This window comes from Hylobates moloch, unplaced genomic scaffold, assembly GCF_009828535.3.
Source record: "Hylobates moloch isolate HMO894 unplaced genomic scaffold, HMol_V3 SCAFFOLD_1, whole genome shotgun sequence".
NCBI classification, from domain to species: Eukaryota; Metazoa; Chordata; class Mammalia; order Primates; family Hylobatidae; genus Hylobates; species Hylobates moloch.
The window spans coordinates 18,492,354-18,511,619 of record NW_026652276.1 but is presented as its reverse complement, the minus strand read 5'-3'; positions in this window follow the sequence as shown (position 1 = coordinate 18,511,619).

Here is a 19,266-nt window from a genome sequence, read left to right as displayed (position 1 = left end):
TGACACTGAGAATTCAAAATTGCTGAAACTCTACCTTACTTACATGGATGTTTAACTGCTGATGCAACTCCTGAGGTTCTAGCCCAGATCAAACCAGAGGAGCCTTGTCTTGTTCTGGCTGATGGTGCTGAACTGGGCAGCTAAATTTGCCCACCTCAGTGTGCCATTTGGTTTATTCCAGAATCTACCTGGCATTTCCAGGTTTGAAGGATCACCCAGGACAGGGCTAATATCATCTGGAACAGTTCCTCCTTACGTTGAATTTTTACTCTTTAGACTTAGAAACATACAAAGTTGGGTGAGAAATTACAAATTGTGATTTGACTTTTCTACAGTTCTATCTTAGAACTATTGGCATTGAAGAACTAAATTGGATGTCTTGGTTACTGAAAGCATGTTCCAAGACCTGCCTGATCAAATGTTTTTATATCAACCCATATAAGGTTCTAGGGCTCTGAAATAAATATTCTTATTTTGTTTTAAAAAACCAAAGGAATTGATCATAAATATTTGTGGGCTTCTAATAGGCATAGGAAAAAATATTTACCATACAAAAGGTTTTTCATCAGCACTGAGAGGGAAGAGTCTTGTTTTGGACACCAGCATTTACCTTGTATAAACTTGGGTTTTCAACCATCTCTGACACATATAATTGTCTGGCCAAGACTGAGAGTTTTTGCCAAACATTGCTTACTTGAATGCATATTTCTTACAGATTTCACAAAATTCAATACATTCTTTGTAACCATCTTGTTTGCAAAGCAGGAGTTGTCCCAGAGCTATTATGCCTCCTGGTTAAATTGGAGAGTTCAATAGTTTCTCTGATTCAACATCCTAAAGGCATCCCCTTGGCAGCGGATGTGCTGCAAATGTTCCCTAATGAGTTAACATCTAAGTTATGCTTTATCAATTAGTCTTGCTATAAGTGACCCTCCTGTGAGTATAAAAAATATTTTCCAAATTCACTGGTACATCTAAGGGAAGATTGTTTTTGTTTTGTGGATGCAAGATGTCAGCAGTGTGAAAGGGGGAAATCACATATCAGTTTAACTCTGTAATGGTTTTATTTTCTTAATCTGCTAATTGAGGAAATCATTTAAAAAAAAACAACCTACACTAATTTGAAAGTCTATATTAGATGTTATTATTCAATGTGACCCTTGGGTGCATTTGCCAAAAATAAGTTTGATTTTCTACATTTGCAAATATGCTAAAAGTAGGAAAATTAAACTATCCGTATTTTATTATAAATTTTCATTCAGTAGATATGTGTAATAGGCAAGGGATTAGCACGCACCTGGTCTCCAACTGCTTGGTTTCTGCTATGCATTCATATAAATGAATCCCAATGGCTATATCTAAGGAGAACATTAAAAGCTGCTTCTGAACACTTTTATTCTATTCTATTTCATTTTATTTATTTATTCATTTATTGAGACAGGGTCTCATTCTATCTCCCAGGCTGGAGAGCAGTGGTGTGATCTCGTCTCACTGCAACCTCCACCTCCCAGGTTCAAGTGATTCTCCTGCCTCAGCCTCCCAATAAGTAGCTGGTATTACAGGCATGCGCCACCATGCTTGGCTAATTTTTTTTTGTATTTTTAGTAGAGACAGGATTTCACTATGTTGGGCAGGCTGGTCTCGAAATTCTGGCCTCAAGCGATCAGCCCGCTTTGGCCTCCCAAAGTGCTGAGATTACAGGTGTGAGCCACCATGTCCGGCTGGCTCCTGAACACTTTTAACCACATCTGAGAGAGTTTAAAGAAAATATTTACCTACTTTGGAAAAGAATAAAGGCTATTATTCATACCCATAGACAATCAGCTGAGCTTGCTATAATTTCTGCTGAGAGCAATTTATGTTCCAGATAAGAATATTTTTATATGCAGAGGCCTAGGTTTAAGTCAAAGTCAGTGAGTCGATATAGGAACAAATATACAAATTCTGGGATTAACTTAAAGGCAAAACTCTCTTGTCCAATTTCCAAGCAAGCTCCATGAGACACTGGAGTAAGCAGCTGCCCACTTTATTCAGGTGAGGGATTTTTCCTGTTAAAGAGTTTTGTCTTTAGCTACTGTAGTTTCACCCTCCCCATCGTGCCTATCTGGTGCTTCTCTAATTAGGCTTTTTTTTGTTGTTTTTTAAGGTTAAGACTGTGAGCTTCCAAAAGACTAATGCACCATGTAGATATGTCCCAAGAGAATGACATGCTTAGCCATTAGTTGCTCATCATACAATTAACCCAGAGCAGTGGATCAGCTTGAATGGTTCTCACCCAGTAGGGCCCAGAGAAAATAGGACACCTCATTTGCATGGTTTGATGTGAGAAATAGAAGAGAGAATTAGGGAATAAAAAAAATTGAAATATGGGAATAAAGGGGAATGCAGGTCTTGGTGGAGAACTAAGAAGCTTATAAACCAAATTGAATAACAAAACCACACATACAGAATTACATAAAAAGGTGGCCCAATTAAGATTTTCATCTCCTCTCTGCCTTGTAACCCTTCCTGTCATTTCCTTGTTCCAGGGAAATCTGCTTTTATAATTTTAGCAAAGGAGGAGCTTTTCTTATCAGTCAGCCTGAAAGAGTTTCCCCACATATTTTGGGGAAATTCACAATTGATTATCTACTTGGTACATGGCATCAAATTTTTTATTATATTAATGTTTCATTGTGAATAGTTAGACTTTCCTTCTTTAAGATAGGCTGCTTTCATGACTGACACCATATAATCTACCTGTCTCTCTCCTCATGGCTCTCAATCCTGCTCAGGACCAGAACAACTGGCCACTGCCTAAGAAAAAATTTCAGGGCCATGGAAAATGCCCCCATCCCTCAAATTTTGAAACCTAAATTTCTGGTCCAAGGGTTTAGTGCAGATCTTTTGTCGTTAGGCCTTCTTCTCTGAGCTCTCCTCCTGGTGGCAGAATGTTTGCCAATGATGCTAGGCAGACATCCTAGTCACTCAGTAATCCCAACAGAATGAAGACTCCCCTTCCACTGTTTTAACAAAAGACTCAGGGTGGCATTGACTCACTGATCTCACTTTATCATCTCTATGGCAATCACTATGTCCAAATGAATGCAATAGTTTAATGAATATGGCCTGAGTCACATGCCCATCTTTGAAGTAAAGGATGGAGGAACTTCCCAAATCTTAAGGATTGAGAGTGGGAGAGGAATAGTTCCCAAGGAAAACCGGTTGTCATTACCAAAAGAATACAAGAGTAATGGATGTCCACTATAACCTTGTGGCTTAAAAGGGCCTTCCTCCTTTTCTTGTAACCTAGTGGTTTAATTATTATGTTTTTTTTTTCTTAGTTGACTGATAAGAAGGTGAGCAGAAAATTTCCTGCCTCACCATTTTTCCAGTGTGTCAAAAAGACAGCATGCTCTTAATCACCCATTGGATGAAATATGACATTTTAATGACAATTCCAGGTATGACTCCACAATAGTTAGTAAATTTTAACCCCTGTGCTATTTATACTTTTCTACACCAGCCTCAAATGACAGCCTAAAAGGGCAACTGCTTGTTAATTTCATAACTTGCAGCAAATCGAGACATGAGAACTTAAGAAATAGGAATTTGTCTGAGAAGGCCAGGTTGTCACCTGTTTCTCATCCTCATGTGGAGTCAGATGGGTATTTTTGACTAATGAATCTCCATGAGCTAAGTGTGAAGCAGCGTGGGCCAAACAGAACCCCTGAGAGAGTGAGTTACCGCTGGTACAGACTCCCCGACAGGTGTGCTGAGTGCTGAGACTGGAGGCAGCAGGCTCATGGACTGTTGTCAGTTTCCTGCAGTCACATCACATTGCTTTTCTTTTATTAATTGCTAAAATACACTATAGAATATGGGGTTAAATAAAAACATCCTAAACATTATTTTTATGGCAGTGCACAATAGCTATAAAGGGCTGAATTTTAAAAAATCTCCCCCTGGCTGGGCACAGTGGCTTGTGCCTGTAATACCAGCACTTTGGGAGGCGGAGGCGGGTGGATCACCTGAGGTCAGGAGTTTGAGGCAAGCCTGGCCAACATGGTGAAACTCCATCTCTACCAAAAATATAACTATTAGCCAGGCGTGGTGGCACACGCCTATAATCCCAGCTACTTGGGAGGCTGAGGCTGGAGAATTGCTTGAACCCAGAAGACAGAGGTTGCAGTGAGCCAAGATCGTGCCACTGCACTCCAGCCTGGGTGACAGAGTGAGACTCCATCTCAAAAAAAAAAAAATTAAAAGTCTCCCTCGTAAACACAATCTTGATATAGCACATTATACACAGTAGGATCTTAATAAATGTTCTCCATGCTGAATGAGTGGATATTAAATGAACTCTTGGAGTCTGCCCTCCTAAATGATGGTCCCTCTTTTCAAGACTGAAGTTCAGCAAGAATGTAGCACTGTGGCTCTACCAGTTGTTTACAGCCTGTGTCCATTCTGATTGGGTTGGAGATCTTTATAATTCAGTGCCCATAAACTACTATTATAAAATATTTTTATATGACTTCTGCCTCTTCTTTACAAGACACTCAACAAGAGATGACTTAAATCTGTTTTTCTTATGCACTGATTCTCTCTTAAGTCTCTTTTATGTCAAAACTGTATCTTATTTCCCATTATAACACTAAGGGGTTTCTGATTCATGCTAAGATGTTAATGGCCCCTTGTGATGCTTTACCAAGGATATGAACCGTGAAGAGGTAATGTCTGAATCCAAAGACTTTAGTCACTAATGACAGCTGATAATGTCAGGCACAATGGCATGTGATATGAAATACTTTGGTTTCAGAGACTTCCTCTTGCCCTTCCAATCAACTCAGTCATCAAGGCCCTACTTTTCCAGAACACCAACCTTGCTCACCTCTTGTTTCTCCCTCCTGGTGCTTCTGTGATCCCTCTTCAGCGTTAGAAAATGTTGCACCCACGCCTGTGATGATCAGAGAGACTGCAGGTGGCTTCCTGGTGGAGGGAAGATGTCCCATCTTTCATGTTATGGACAAAAAGATCAGACTAAAAAGATGAGAATTAACACTTGCATTCTGAAGCATATTTACTAAAAATTAATTTTAAAAGCCAGGGTCAAACTTGTATATTTATGAAGTTGCATAAACTCACCCTTTAAATCTAATAAAATGTCCATCTATGAAATTTAAAGTATTTTAAAACTGCCAGCTGCCTCTCTGTCTCTACCAATGAACTTTAGCCATTCCTTTACTGTTAAATGCACACAAAGGAGCATGAAATGTTAGTTTTAGAATAGCTGCTTGAGGATTCTTAGACATAAAAGAGGACTTTTAAAAAAATTTCACCATTTTTAAACAAACCATGGGTACTCAGGTTGAATTCAGTGGACATCTTCTAGAGCCACAGGACAACTACTAGGCTCTCAAAAATGAGGGACAGAGCTGCCTGTGAGCTTCACATTGCAAATGGTGAAAATGGTATATAAATTAAATGAGTATTGGTGTTAACACATCAGAGAGCTACATAGCCTTTGTTGACGGGCAGTGCAGCAGAAGCTTTGCGGAGTGGGTGGGAGCTCACAGCAATGGCAACAACAGCAGTGGCACCATGACACAGAACCCTAAAGCATGGGAAGAGCAGCCTTGTATTATATTGCTATGGGCACCTGGGACCTGGCTCTGGGTCAGTTTTGGAAGAAGAGCATGTGACTCTTGACTTTTGGACTTCACCCAAGGGAGGAGAGAATCAGCTTAGAATGAAGGTTGTCCACAACCTCATTACAAGTGTATTCATCACTGGTTTCCTACACACAATTTTACTTAAGCGAAAGTGCTCTGTTCAGTCTTCTGAGGCCACTTTCTGCTTCACCTCAAGCCTCCCGGTCTCCTGTCTACAGGCTTCAGTCTTAACTGTGGGAAATCCAGTGCAAAATGCTTCTTCTATGGTGGCCTCCCAGAATGTAACCCGCTCACGTGGCTGTAATGTTTTCTTCCTCTCAAACATGATACTTATGTCTCTACCGTATATTCCATTGCATCACACTATTTCCCAAACTCTAGTTGTTCCTGTAACACTTTTGTAATTGGTGCCATTTCAAGAACGATCTGGGGCAGTATTTACTTAAAAAAATTGAAACTGGACTCACTTTTTAAAAATTTAAATGAAGTAATTTTAAAAGAAAACATTATACCACTGCTGAAAATGGAAAAGCATTTCACTTGCCATAAACAGAAGGTATCCATGGAAATAAATACAACTGGAGCCAAACAACGTAATGAAACCCTAGCTGCACACTGGGCCAGCCTGGGTCTCAGCCTGAGGCTTGTTCTCTTGAGATTGCAAAGGGAGAGGAACCAAGTATGAGAATGATATTAGACACCCTCAGATGAAACTGAGGTTTTCCTCTGAAAACAGTCAGGATGGAAAACAGTGGCTTTCTAATTTAATATTATTTGGTGTTTTGCTCTCGTCCAGCCTGAAAACATCCTGCATGCCACATAGCACACATCCCAGACTTGAGACTCTCATCTTAAAATGCATTCCCCTAGCATCATACATCGGGGCCTGTCAGGCGGTGGGAGACAAGAGGAGGGAGAGCATTAGGACCAATACCTAATGCATGCATGGCTTAAAACCTAGATGACAGGTTGATAGGTACAGCAAACCACCATGGCACATATATACCTATGTAACAAACCTGACGTTCTGCACATGTATCCCAGAACTTAAAAGTAAAATGCATTTCCCTATATTCCCAGTTACATTTATGCACGTGTTTAATATCTTCCACTAGTTAGTAAACTCTCTGATGATAAGATTGGTACTAAAGATCTTAGCTTCACTTAATTACTACCTGCAAGTATCTTGATCCTAAGGGTTAGTTAATAAGTAGGGAAATTGATTAGAAAGATAAATAGAATAAAAATACCCTGATATTTGTTATTGTGATTTCATCTCAATTGGCAAAGCCTTACTGAGCAACTACTTAGTGCTAGATGCTGATTAGGTGTTGATGATGTGAGTGCTGGGCATACAGTGGTGAATCAACAGAAAAGAAGCAGAGGAAAATTCCATGAGATCCTGGAAATAATAAGATAAATGTGTATCATGAACCACAGATCCATTCTGGGGTTTGACATATGATCCAAATCTTATTACAGTGCTAAATGTATTAAACTAAATCCAGAAGGAAATTACTTTACCAGAATGAAAAAGTAGGATGTCAGATCTTAAAAGGTCAGTGGATGCTTTATTCAGTTTACCAAATCATGCTAAAAAGTTGTTCATTGGTCACTTTCCTTTAGGGTTCTTGCATTAGGGACCTGCAGCTTACTCTATGATAACACATGATCATTAAGAGGGATTTATTTGGAAATAAAAAACAGAGACATTCCCTAGCCATTTTTCAGCCGAGCTATGTTTTTCCATCTGCAAACTAAGAACTCCTGGGTTGCTGGGTCACAGTGACGGCAAACACGTGCACAGTGCTTAAAACTACCAAGTGCATTTTCGGTATTTTAAATATATATGAATGAATCGAATCCTCATAATGATTCCAAGAGTAGGTATATTCATTTTCCATTGCTTCCATACAAATTAGCATACGCTTGGCAGCTTAAAACAACACAGATATATTGTTTTACAGTTCTGTAGGTCAGTAGCTTGAGTGGGGCCTCACTAGGTTAAGATCAAAATGTCTGCAGGGCTGAGTTTCTTTCTGCAGGCTCTGGGGAAGAATCCATTTCCTTGCTCATTCATGTTTCACAGAATTGAGTTTCTTGCAGTTGTGGGACTGAGGTCTCTGTGTGCTTACTGGTTATCTGCTGAAGGCTGCTCTCAACTTCTAGAGGCTACAGTCCTCGGCCAGGGCCCTCTTCCTCCATGTTCATGCTTTGAACCTCTCCTGTCTCTTCTTTTCATTGCATCTTTCTGCCTTACTTTTCTGCTTTCCTCTTGCATTTTGAAGGAATTGTGTGATTAGACTGGGCCCACAGAGGTAATCCAGGATCATCTTCCAATCTCAAGGTGCTTTAACCATAGTCACATCTGAAAAGTCCCTTTTGCCATGTAAGGTAATATATTCACAAATCCTGAGAAGTAGAGTACACATGTTTTGGGGTGGGGGGGGGCGTTTTTCTGCTGATCACCATTAAACGCTATTGTTACCATCCTTATTTTTCTAGCGAGGGCTACCCTTTGAAATAATGAGAAAATGGCCGTTTCTCTTTGTTCTTTCTTTAGTTTACAGTGGCAGGGCCCTCTCCTACCAAATCCACTTTCAAGAAGAATCTGACATCAGATGTTTGCACTTAGTTTGGCTACACAACAAGCTATGACCTGTTTCAGAAACACTTGCATTAGAATACATTTGTAATTAAGAAATGAAAGGCATTCTCCTCTGGCAGAGAGACTTGAAACAGTGGTTTTATTAGAGGAGTTATTTTTGCTTTCTAATTACTTCCTATTAGCAGCCACATATTCCATCTATATTGCGAGTTGCCCCAGTGAGTTCTAAAGCAACAGAGACTCGCTTCATTCATCCACCTGACCCAGGACCTATGCGGGAGCATGAATGAATCTCTCCACCCTCCTGCTTTTATCCGCTGTCTCCATCCTACAGACGTCCCTTGGAGTTTCATAACTCAGTGTCTCAAACCCAGATGGTGAAGCTCAGGAGGGAGGCAGCCTTATTTGTTTGGTTCCTCACCATGTCTTCAGCACTAAGTACAGAGCTTATCCCGGAAAAGGGTTGTAGGCAGCTAGTGACACAGCTACCAGTGGTGCCCAGATTTCTCATCCACAGAAATTGTGGGTTCCAATACAATAAAAGGGTATGGATATGGATTTTAAACCACCATGGTATGAGTTGTTTGCTGTGCAGCAACAGGTAACTAATACAAGTAGGCACTTAATATATATTTACGAAATGACTAAATCAAGAAGACATAACAGAAGTATTTACTTCTTTGTGTGCGCTTGATGGTGGCTTGATAATGGCAGTGAGAACTCTAGAGATGAAGCAGTTTGTCTAACACTATAGTTGGCAATTGCTAAGTTACTTGTGCCATTCAAATATATATACCTGGGAAAATTCTAGAGAAGAATCCAAGACGATGTTCTATAGCTGAATTCCTTTCTCCCATGCTTAAAGCAGAGCATTGTCCATTAAGGGGCTTGAAATTAGGTGTAGCCAGTTTTCAGCACAAGTTGCTGCCTCACCCTCTGTTTGTCTTTAGAGATGCATTTTTTGGGAAAGACTGTGTGGCCAGGAGGCCTCTGCAAATTCCATCTAGTTGGCCCTGGGCAGAGCTGCCCACTGGTTTTTCTGGCGTCTTTATTTCCCTTGCCTTGGATTTATTCATTCCTCTCCATTTTCTGTTGTGGTTGGCTGTATGTTATTAGTGAAGATGAATCCTGAAGCACTTCCTGAAGATGGAGGGGCACCACTCATTTTTCTTAACAATATGTATACTGGTTGTCCTAAGGGGAAGATCGGTGCATTAAAAACAAAATACATCATTCCCACCAGGATCATGGATTCAAAGCCAGGTCTGTGGAATGCAGCTGAAATGGAGAAATAACAGCTGTGGTGTTTGGGTTTCTTGAAACCAAGAAATACAGCATATGAAAAGTTCCATTGGAATTTTAACATAGGATTTCTTTCCCACTTGGCTTAGTCTCAGATGGTCAAATAATATGATACAATGTGGCAGCTGAAGAACTAGATGGAGAATTGGATAGGTGTATATGCCCCATGTGAAAATCTGAGGATACTTGCTCAATAATGTATAAAACCCAACCTAGGAGTCCTGCTGGCTGCAAACGTTAGCAGCAGAAGCATGCATCCAGGTGGTGATCAGCTCATTAGACCATTTCTCCGGCCACACAGCAAGTCACCAGCTTTGCTCTGAGACCTTAGACACATGCCTAGACTTTCCGTGCCAATCTGAAATTCATCGACTCTTCCTCCTTCCTCCATTTCAGTGTCATAGCTATGGAGAGAGGAACCAGGCTACTGAAACTTGGGGTAGGACTTGTCAAAAACTAAAAATGCAGGACAAATACAGCAAAATGAGATGAGCTGTTTGTTATCTGATTTTTAAAAAATTTTTTTAAAAGAGAACAAGTCTCACTCTGTCACCTAGGCTGGAGTACAGTGGTGCAATCATAGCTCACTGTAACCTTGAACTCCTGGGCTCAAGCAATCCTCCTGCCTCAGCCTCCTGAGTAGCTGGGACAGCAGGCATGTACCACCATACCTGGTTAATTTTTTTCTAGTTTTTGTAGAGATGGGGTCTCACTATGTTGCCCAGGCTGGTCTTGAATTGTTGGCCTCAAGTGAGCCTCCCACCTTGGCTTCCCAAAGTGTTGGGATTACGGGTATGAGCTACCATGCCCAGCATGATTTTTTTTTTTTTTTTTCTGGAGACAGAATCTCACTCTGTCACCCAGGCTGGAGTGCAGTGGTGCAGTCTTGGCTCACAGCAAACTCTGCTGCCCAGGTTCAAGTGATTCTTCTGCCTTAGCCTTCCGAGTAGCTGGGATTACAGGCACCTGCCACCATGTCCTGCAGATTTTTGTATTTTTCGTGGAGACGGCGTTTCAATATCTTCGTCAGGCTGGTCTTGGACTCCTGACCTCATGATCCACCTGCCTCAACCTCCTAAAGTGCTGGGATTACAGGCATGAACCACCATGAGCATGATTTTTTTAACTGGGCTTTCTGCATGAGTCATCTCAGAGTAATGAGGAGACAATATGATGAAGGCAGACATTGTATTTATCCTTAAAAACATTTTTTCCTCACTTTTACACTGTTGGTGGGACTGTAAATTAGTTCAACCATTGTGGAAGTCGGTGTGGTGATTCCTCAGGAATCTAGAACTAGAAATACCATTTGACCCAGCCATCCCATTACTGGGTATATACCCAAAGGATTATAAATCATGCTGCTATAAAGACATGCACATGTATGTTTATTGCGGCACTATTCACAATAGCAAAGACTTGGAACCAACCCAAATGTCCAACAATGATAGACTGGATTAAGAAAATGTGGCACATATACACCATGGAATACTATGCAGCCATAAAAAATGATGAGTTCATGTCCTTTGTAGGGACATGGATGAAGCTGGAAACCATCGTTCTCAGCAAACTATCTGAAGGACAAAAAAACCAAACACCGCATGTTCTCACTCATAGGTGGGAATTGAACAATGAGAACACATGGACACAGGAAGGGGAACATCACACACTGCGGCCTGTTGTGGGGTGGGGAGAGGGGGGAGGGATAGCATTAGGAGATGTATCTAATGTAAATGACGAGTTAATGGGTGCAGCACACCAACATGGCACATGTATACATATGTAACAAACCTGCACGTTGTGCACATGTACCCTAAAACTTAAAGTATATGAAATTGGTGGTGCATAGGAAATTGCTAGTGCATAGTCTTCTACAGCCTTTTGTGCCTTTGAAATTGCTAGTGTGTGTGTGTGTGTGTGTGTGTGTGTAAAGTATAAATGAAGAGAGATTTGGTATTTGTGACTTTTCCTTTTGCAGCTCGCTCCTGGCTCCACTATGGCTGGGCAGGGCATACATTTTCACCTTCTGCTGCTTCCCTGCCTTGATGCTCGTGGTGGACTGCCCGCATTTTCCTACAGCACAGGTGGGGTAGGGGGGCAGGGGCAGCCTCAGGAAACAGCAACCCCTTCCTGTGACTGCCTTCCCACCAGCTCTCCTCTTCTGGCTAACCAGACCTCTTTCAGCTGCAGGATAGTGTAAAATAATCTTTTTCCTTCAGAACGGGGTTCAGGAAAAAATGCAATTTCTGGTTTTACTTATGACAGTCAGAGAAGTGCTATTTCCTCTTCTTTAAGATTCTGTCCTCACTACTTTGAGGATCTGCATCTGCAAAGCTGTTGTCACAATTCTACAAATAGGGAAGAAGGGAGCTATTAGTGCCTAGTCCCTCCTGTCTGCAAGGGGGCTATGCGGTACAGCATTGTTTTCAAGAGCACCAATTCTGGAGCCAGTCTGTCTAGTTCAAGTTTCGGTCCAGCCACTAGCTAGCTGTGTGGCCTTGGGCAAGCTATTTCACTCTTGATATTTCTGTTTTCTCCTCTAAAGACAGGGACGTGGATACTGCCTGCCTAGTAAAGCTAATAGGAGGAATAACACATGAAGTACTTAGGATTGTGCCTGGCACGTAATAAGCATTCAAAAGTGTCAGCAGTTATTACTATTTTACACTTTCCATAACTCAGCGAGCTGTTCCTATTTTCATTTTACAAACAAAGAAACAGGAATAGTAAATTTAAGTAACTCATTAAAGGGAATTCAGCTCAAATGGAAGGAGACAACATGTGAACTACCTTCATAGAAATAGAAAAGATTTGACTCCTTTAAGAGAAGGGAAATATACTTTTTGATCAGAATAGTTTCAATTCTCTGTATTACTGGAAAAGTAAAGAACAAGAATTTGTAATAAGGCCAAGAAGTTTTTGACTTTATTTTATTTTTATTTGAAGACTGTTCAGATTCATTATTTCCTTCATGAGGTTTTTTATTTTTATTTTTTTGTCATCCTTAATTCATAATTCAGAATAAAAGGTGACATTGCCTTCAACAATCTGAATTGCTTCTGTTTATAACCTGCCTGTTGATAAGTATTGTTTTCAGTCTTCTACAGTCTTTCGTGCCTTTGAGATTGCTAGTATGTAGGGCAGCACCTTTTCTGTCTTTGTCTTTCATTGAGACCCTGGACTGATGTTGGTCTAATGCATACACACCTAACACTTGTTCCACACATAATACCAGGGTACTGTTGAGATAACAAGATACAGTAAAGCTCCGTGACAGCAAAGAAGTATTTGTCTTGTTTCACATTTCTCTTGACTGAGTCTGCTCTGCTTAAAGTCAAGCAAATTAAAAATGTATACTAAAGAACTCAAGGAAAAATTACAAAATTTTTAATGTAATTTTTAAATAAATTACATAAAGAATAATTTACGTAAATGAAACCCAGGGAAGAATCTCATCAGGAAGCTATTTAATATGTACTGAAGCTAAAGGGAGAAGAGAGGCTACGTAGAAGGGACAGGCAGATCCTGCTTTTAACAGGAAAGTTTCTATGTAACCCATCTTTCTCTTGAGAGGGAGAGAGGTTGAGCCTCTCTATCCCCTGGTAATAGGCATTTATAGATCTACTCATCTTTTTGTGATATTCTGTTATTCCCTATAGGGTTTAAATTGGGGTGATTCAGGGTTTTTTTGTTTTTCCTTTTTATAAAAAAAGAAGTAATGCTGCCCTTAACACAAAGGCCATTTTCAAAGCACCACAAAGTGAAGAGTTTGATAATTTGTTCCTGAGTAACAGGAGAAAGTGTTGAGATGGCTAGCAAGTTTGTGTACCTGTGTGTATATAATTTTTTAAATTATGGTAAAATACACATACCGTAAAATTTAGCATTTTAACCATTTTAAAGTGCACAATTTAGTGACATTTAGTATTTCACAAGTTGAGGAACTATGACCACTGTCTTGTTTCAAAATATTTTCATCCCTCCTAAAGGAAACCCCATGACCATTAAGCAGGCATTTCTCATCTCCTCTTCCCATAGCTGCTGGGAACTCCCAGTGTGCTTTCTGTCCCATGGATTTGCCTATTCTGGATATTTCATATACATGAAATCATCTGGTATGTGGTCTTTTTGTCTGGTGTCTTTTATTTAGCATCATGTTTTCATGGTCCATATATAATGTAGCATGTATCAGTTCCTCATTCTTTTCTGTGGTTGAATAACTTGCCATTATAGGAATATACCACACTTTGTTTAACCATTTATCAGTTGATGGACATGTGAATTGTTTTCACCTTTGACTATTGTATATAGTGTCGCTACGGACATTTGTGTTCAAGTGTTTGTTTGAACACCTTATTTCAATTCTTCTGGGTATATATTCAAGAGTAGAATTGTTGGGTCATATAATTGTGCATTTAATGAGGAGCTGCCAAGTTAATTTCCATAGTGGCTGCACCATTTTACATTGCCATTTAACAAATTTTTTAAATTAATAGCATAATTTATGAAAATTAAAGATACATCAGCCAGGCGCGGTGGCTCACGACTATAGTTCCAGCACTTTGGGAGGCAGAGGTGGGTGGATCACAAGGTCAGGAGTTCGAGACCAGCCTGGCCAACATGGTGAAACATCTCTACTAAAAATACAAAAATTAGCCGGGCATGGTGGCAGGCACCTGTAAACCCAGCTACTCAGGAGGCTGAGGCAGGAAAATTGCTTGAACCTAGGAGGCAGAGGTTTCAGTGAGCCGAGATTGTGCCATTGCACTCCAGTCTGGGTGACAAGAACAAGACTCTGTCAAAAAAAAAAAAAAGACACTAAGGATACACCTACCCAAAAATGTACATATATTTTTCAAGGACATGTGCCTAAGACATACGTAAAACCACGAATCTTTCAGACACAGGTATGCTAGTTGTTAGAATGAGGTCCCAGGAGTGAAGCAAAACTCATGCGCCAGACTTCTTTTTATCCAAAGTTAAAGATCTTCCAAGATCAGCCAAATCCCTTTGCTGTTATTTTTAATAATTTAGCAAACTTCTGAAGCCTGATAGAATTTCCTAGGCATCTGCTTGTCAGGAAATTCATGAGGAGGTCATTCCTGCTATATGGACACAAATATGCCATTCTTGGAAAAGTGTTCATATTGCCCATCTGACTTATCTCTTAAGCCCTTGTTAGATGGGTTATTATAAATCACACACAGTTTGGTCAACCCCACCCCACAAATGAACTGTCAAATCATGCCCAGTTTCCTTTTAATTCTTCACATTTTAACATGTCTAAAATCAATAACTTTTTAGATCCCAGGAAATAAAGTAATTTTGAGAAAGCAAAATTTAGATTTTTAATCCAGGATGTTAGTGACCTCATTAAGGTTCATCACATTTGTGAGGCCAGGAATAGAATGGCCTTATCTAGGACTTATCTGGAATATTATAGAAATTATTTGCAAGGACTTATTATCTTCTCACCCAATCCCTGCTACACACACACACACACACACACACACATACACACCATCAGGGTTTAATAGAGGTCTCCCTTCCTGATATCGCCTAACTGGAATAAATTCATAGCCTATAGCTCTCATGGCATCCTATTCATGTTTCTGTGTCTGACCCAAAATATCAGGAGGTTCATGCTATCACTACATTTGCCATAGAACTTTGTTCTATTGCATTCCCAGAGGCTACCCTTCTCTCCATCAGCACCTGACAAATGTGTGCTCTGTGGGGGTCAGAAGGAGAAGAGAAGGAATGAGGATGACACAGGGAAAAGCTATCTTCGCCAATGAAAACAATTCACAGCATCAGCCCAAGTAGCTATGGATCAATAGTGTAAGTCTGGGTGCAGAGTAGCCTACTTTGGTCAACATAGCACCTGATGGAATCTTCTGCTCCAATTTTTTTTTTTTTTTTTTTTTGAGACAGAGTCTCTCTCTGTTGCCCAGGCTGGAGTGCAGTGGTGCGATCTTGGCTCACCACAACCTCCGCCTCCCAGGTTCAAGTGATTCTCCTGCCTCAGCCTGCCAAGTAGCTGGGACTACAGGCACGCACCACCATGCCCAGCTAATTTTTGTATTTTTTAGTAGAGATGGGGCTTCACTATGTTGGCCAGGCTGGTCTCAATCTCCTGACCTTGTGATCTGCCCACCTTGGCCTCTCAAAGTGCTGGGGTTACAGGCGTGAGCCACTGCGCCCGGCCCCAATTTTTTGAATTATAGTTACATTCAATAAAATGACCAAGATCTTATCTAGAGCATGACCGAAAAGAGGACAAGTCTTAAAGAACATTTTGTCTGGTAGCCTTCAAATTGAGGCCCAGATACCCCTACAGGTATACAAAACCTCACAAAAGATACCTGAGTGTACACATTTTTAAAGAAATTAATTTCCAGATCCTTAAACTTGCATCCTACAATAGACCTGTGTTGCTTCTCCTTTCTCATTTTCCCATCTCAGTCTTCTTCCCGTCACTTTGCAAGAAAAAGGTGTACCTCCCACACAAGCAGCATTTTTCTATGATGTATTGTTATTTTGTGTGTACAAACCTGTAGAGCAAAAACAAATGGCCAACTCAAAACATTGATGGCCAGCTTTGTGGTTTTCCTTGGATGCCTAACTCCATGCTTTGCCCTTAAAAGAACCATTATGCCTTTTTAAGGACAAAGCATGGAGTTAGAGACACGTGGTATCTTGATTCGTGCTAAGATGTTCAGAATTCGTGTACACTGAAGGAAAAGGCAGGACTACCAACAATTTCCTTTTAATAGCCTCTCTCTTTTATCCCTGGCTATTGCTACAGAATGTGTCCCTTTAGGGGAAGAGGTTCCCTTGAGAGCAAAGCAAAGATGAAGTTGTTGGTGAAAAGTACTGAAGTCTGCTGTGCCTTATTTCCTTGTGGCTGAGTACCATGTTTTATCCATTAGTGTTAAGATTAGTGTTAAGAAGTGAGATGGTTGTCATGGGAATGCATCTCAACACAGTAATTTAAATTGAAAAGACTTTTCCTAACAGAAAACTCATCTGATTTTACTGATAATGAAGACTGGCTTTTTCAATTAGGTTAGATGATGGATGTTGTCTATAACTTAAATGAGCCAAATCAGCAGCTCCAAGGTTATGGTGAAAATATATTTAAGGCACATAATAAGACAAATAGATTTCATAAAAAATTTTGTACTGGCACAGGTGAGTTGAAATACTTCTATTTTCCCCATTCTTTCTGAGTGCATTGTAATACGGTTTGTCATTGAGGAAAAGCATACCAGGAAGTTTTTTTTTTGTTAAAGTATTGACATACTTTCTCAATGGTTGGTAAATGTTTATCGCCCTGAATCCTAGGAGCCCTAGCCCCTTCCCAGGGACCTGGGACCTGTCAGACTTCATAATCTAGCAGCTGTAAGGTTGGTACCTTGCATTACAGGGGTCTGCAGGACCTGCTCTAGCCCAAAGACCAGGGTCCAGTACTCTGAGTTGGTTGGTTCCTTGTCTTACAAGTTAACATTGAATATCTCTCCAAGTCATCAGTATAATTGTCATTTTATAAATCTTAGTAAAGCTTTTGCGGTAACTGAGAAATGACTCTAAAGATGGTTAACAAGTCATTTAGTTTTTTCGTAATTTTAAAAATATTTTAAAAAATAATGAAGGAGGACCTGAGTTGCCAATTAATTGAACATAAACATAATTTTTTTTTTTTTTTGAGACGGAGTCTCACTCTGCCGCCCAGGCTGGAGTGCAGCGGCGTGATCTCGGCTCGCTGCAACCTCTGCCATCTGGGTTCAAGCTATTCTCCTGTCTCAGCCTCCCGAGTAGCTGGGATTACAGGTGTGCACCACCACGCCTGGCTAATTTTTGTATTTTTTGTAGAGATAGGGTTTCACCATGGTTGTCAGGCTGGTCTTGACCTCCTGACTTCATGATCTGCCCGCCTTGGCCTCTCAAAGTGCTGGGATTACAGGCATGAGCCACTGCACCTGGCTGAACATAAACATAATTTATAATTTTTTATGGAAAATGAGTCATGGTGGATTTTAAAGAGATGGACCAAATGGCTGTAATAAAATGTGCATTTCCAGGTACACATTTTTTAGAACAATGTTTCTCAGGGCTCCTATTTTTAAAAATGAAAAATACAAATAATATTGATGCCCAACCACAACTCATCCTACAATTGAACAATTCTCATCTGCAAATACATAAAGTAATTACGGGAAAAAGGCTTCACCTATATCATCAGCAAATACATTTAGAGTATAATCTGGCTGGCCGTGGTGGCTCATGCCTATAATCCCAGCACTTTGGGAGGCTGAGGTGGGCAGATCACCTGAGGTCAGGAGTTCAAGACCAGCCTGGCAAACATGGTGAAACCCCATCTCTACTAAAAGAAATACAAAAACAGTTCTGTCCCAAGACGGCCAAATAGGAACAGCTCCCATCTGTAGCTCCCAGCGTGATCAACACAGAAGATGGGTGATTTCTGCATTTCCAACTGAAGTACCTGGTTCATCTCATTGGGACTGGTTGGACAGTGGGTGCAGCCCACGGAGGGCGAGCCGAATCAGGGCGGGGAGTTGCCTCACCCAGGAAGCACAAAGAGTTGGGGAATTTCCCTTTCCTAGCCAAGGGAAGCCGTGACAGATGTACCTGAAAAATCGGTACACTCCACCCAAATGCTGTGCTTTTCCCAGGTCTTAGAAACCAGTAGACTGGGAGATTCATTCCCGTGCCTGGCTTGGCAGGTCCCACAACCATGGAACCTTGCTCACTGCTAGCATAGCAGTCTGAGATCGCCCTGTGAGGCTGCAGCCTGGTAGGGGGAGGGGCGTCCACCATTGCTGAGGCTTGAGTAGGTAAACAAAGCAGCTGAGAAACTTGAACTGGGCGGAGCCCACCACAGCTCAGCAAGGCCTACCACCCCTATAGACTCCACCTCTGTGGGCAGGGCATAGCTGAACAAAAGGCAGCAGAAACTTCTGCAGACTTAAACATCCCCATCTGACAGCTCTGAAGAGAGCAGTGGTTCTCCCAGCATGGCATTTGAGCACTGAGAATGGACAGACTGCCTCCTCAAGTGGGTCCCTGATCCCTGTGTAGCCTAACTGGGAGACACCTCCCAGTAGGGGCCAACAGACACCTCATACAGGCAGGTGCCCCTCTGGGACGAAGCTTCCAGAGGAAGAATCAGGCAGCAATATTTGCTGTTCTGCAGCCTCTGCTGGTGATACCCAGGCAAACAGGGTCCGGAGTGGGCCTCCAGCAAACTCCAACAGACCTGCAGCTGAGGGACCTGACGGTTAGAAGGAAAACTAACAAACAGAAAGGAATAGCATCAACATCAGCGAAAAGGACATCCACACCAAAACCTCATCTGTAGGTCACCAACATCAAAGGCCAAAGGTAGATAAAACCACAAAGATGGGGAGAAACCAGAGCAGAAAAGCTGAAAATTCTAAAAACCAGAGCACCTCTTTTCCTCCAAAGGATCGCAGTTACTCGCCAGCAGTGGAACAAAGCTGGACGGAGAATGATTTTGACAAGTTGACAGAAGTAAGCTTCAGAAGGTCGGTAACAACAAACTTCTCCGAGCTAAAGGAGCATGTTCTAACCCATAGCAGGAAGCTAAAAACCTTGAAAAAAGGTTAGACGAATTGCTAACTAGAATAAACAGTGTAGAGAAGACCTTAAATGACCCGATGG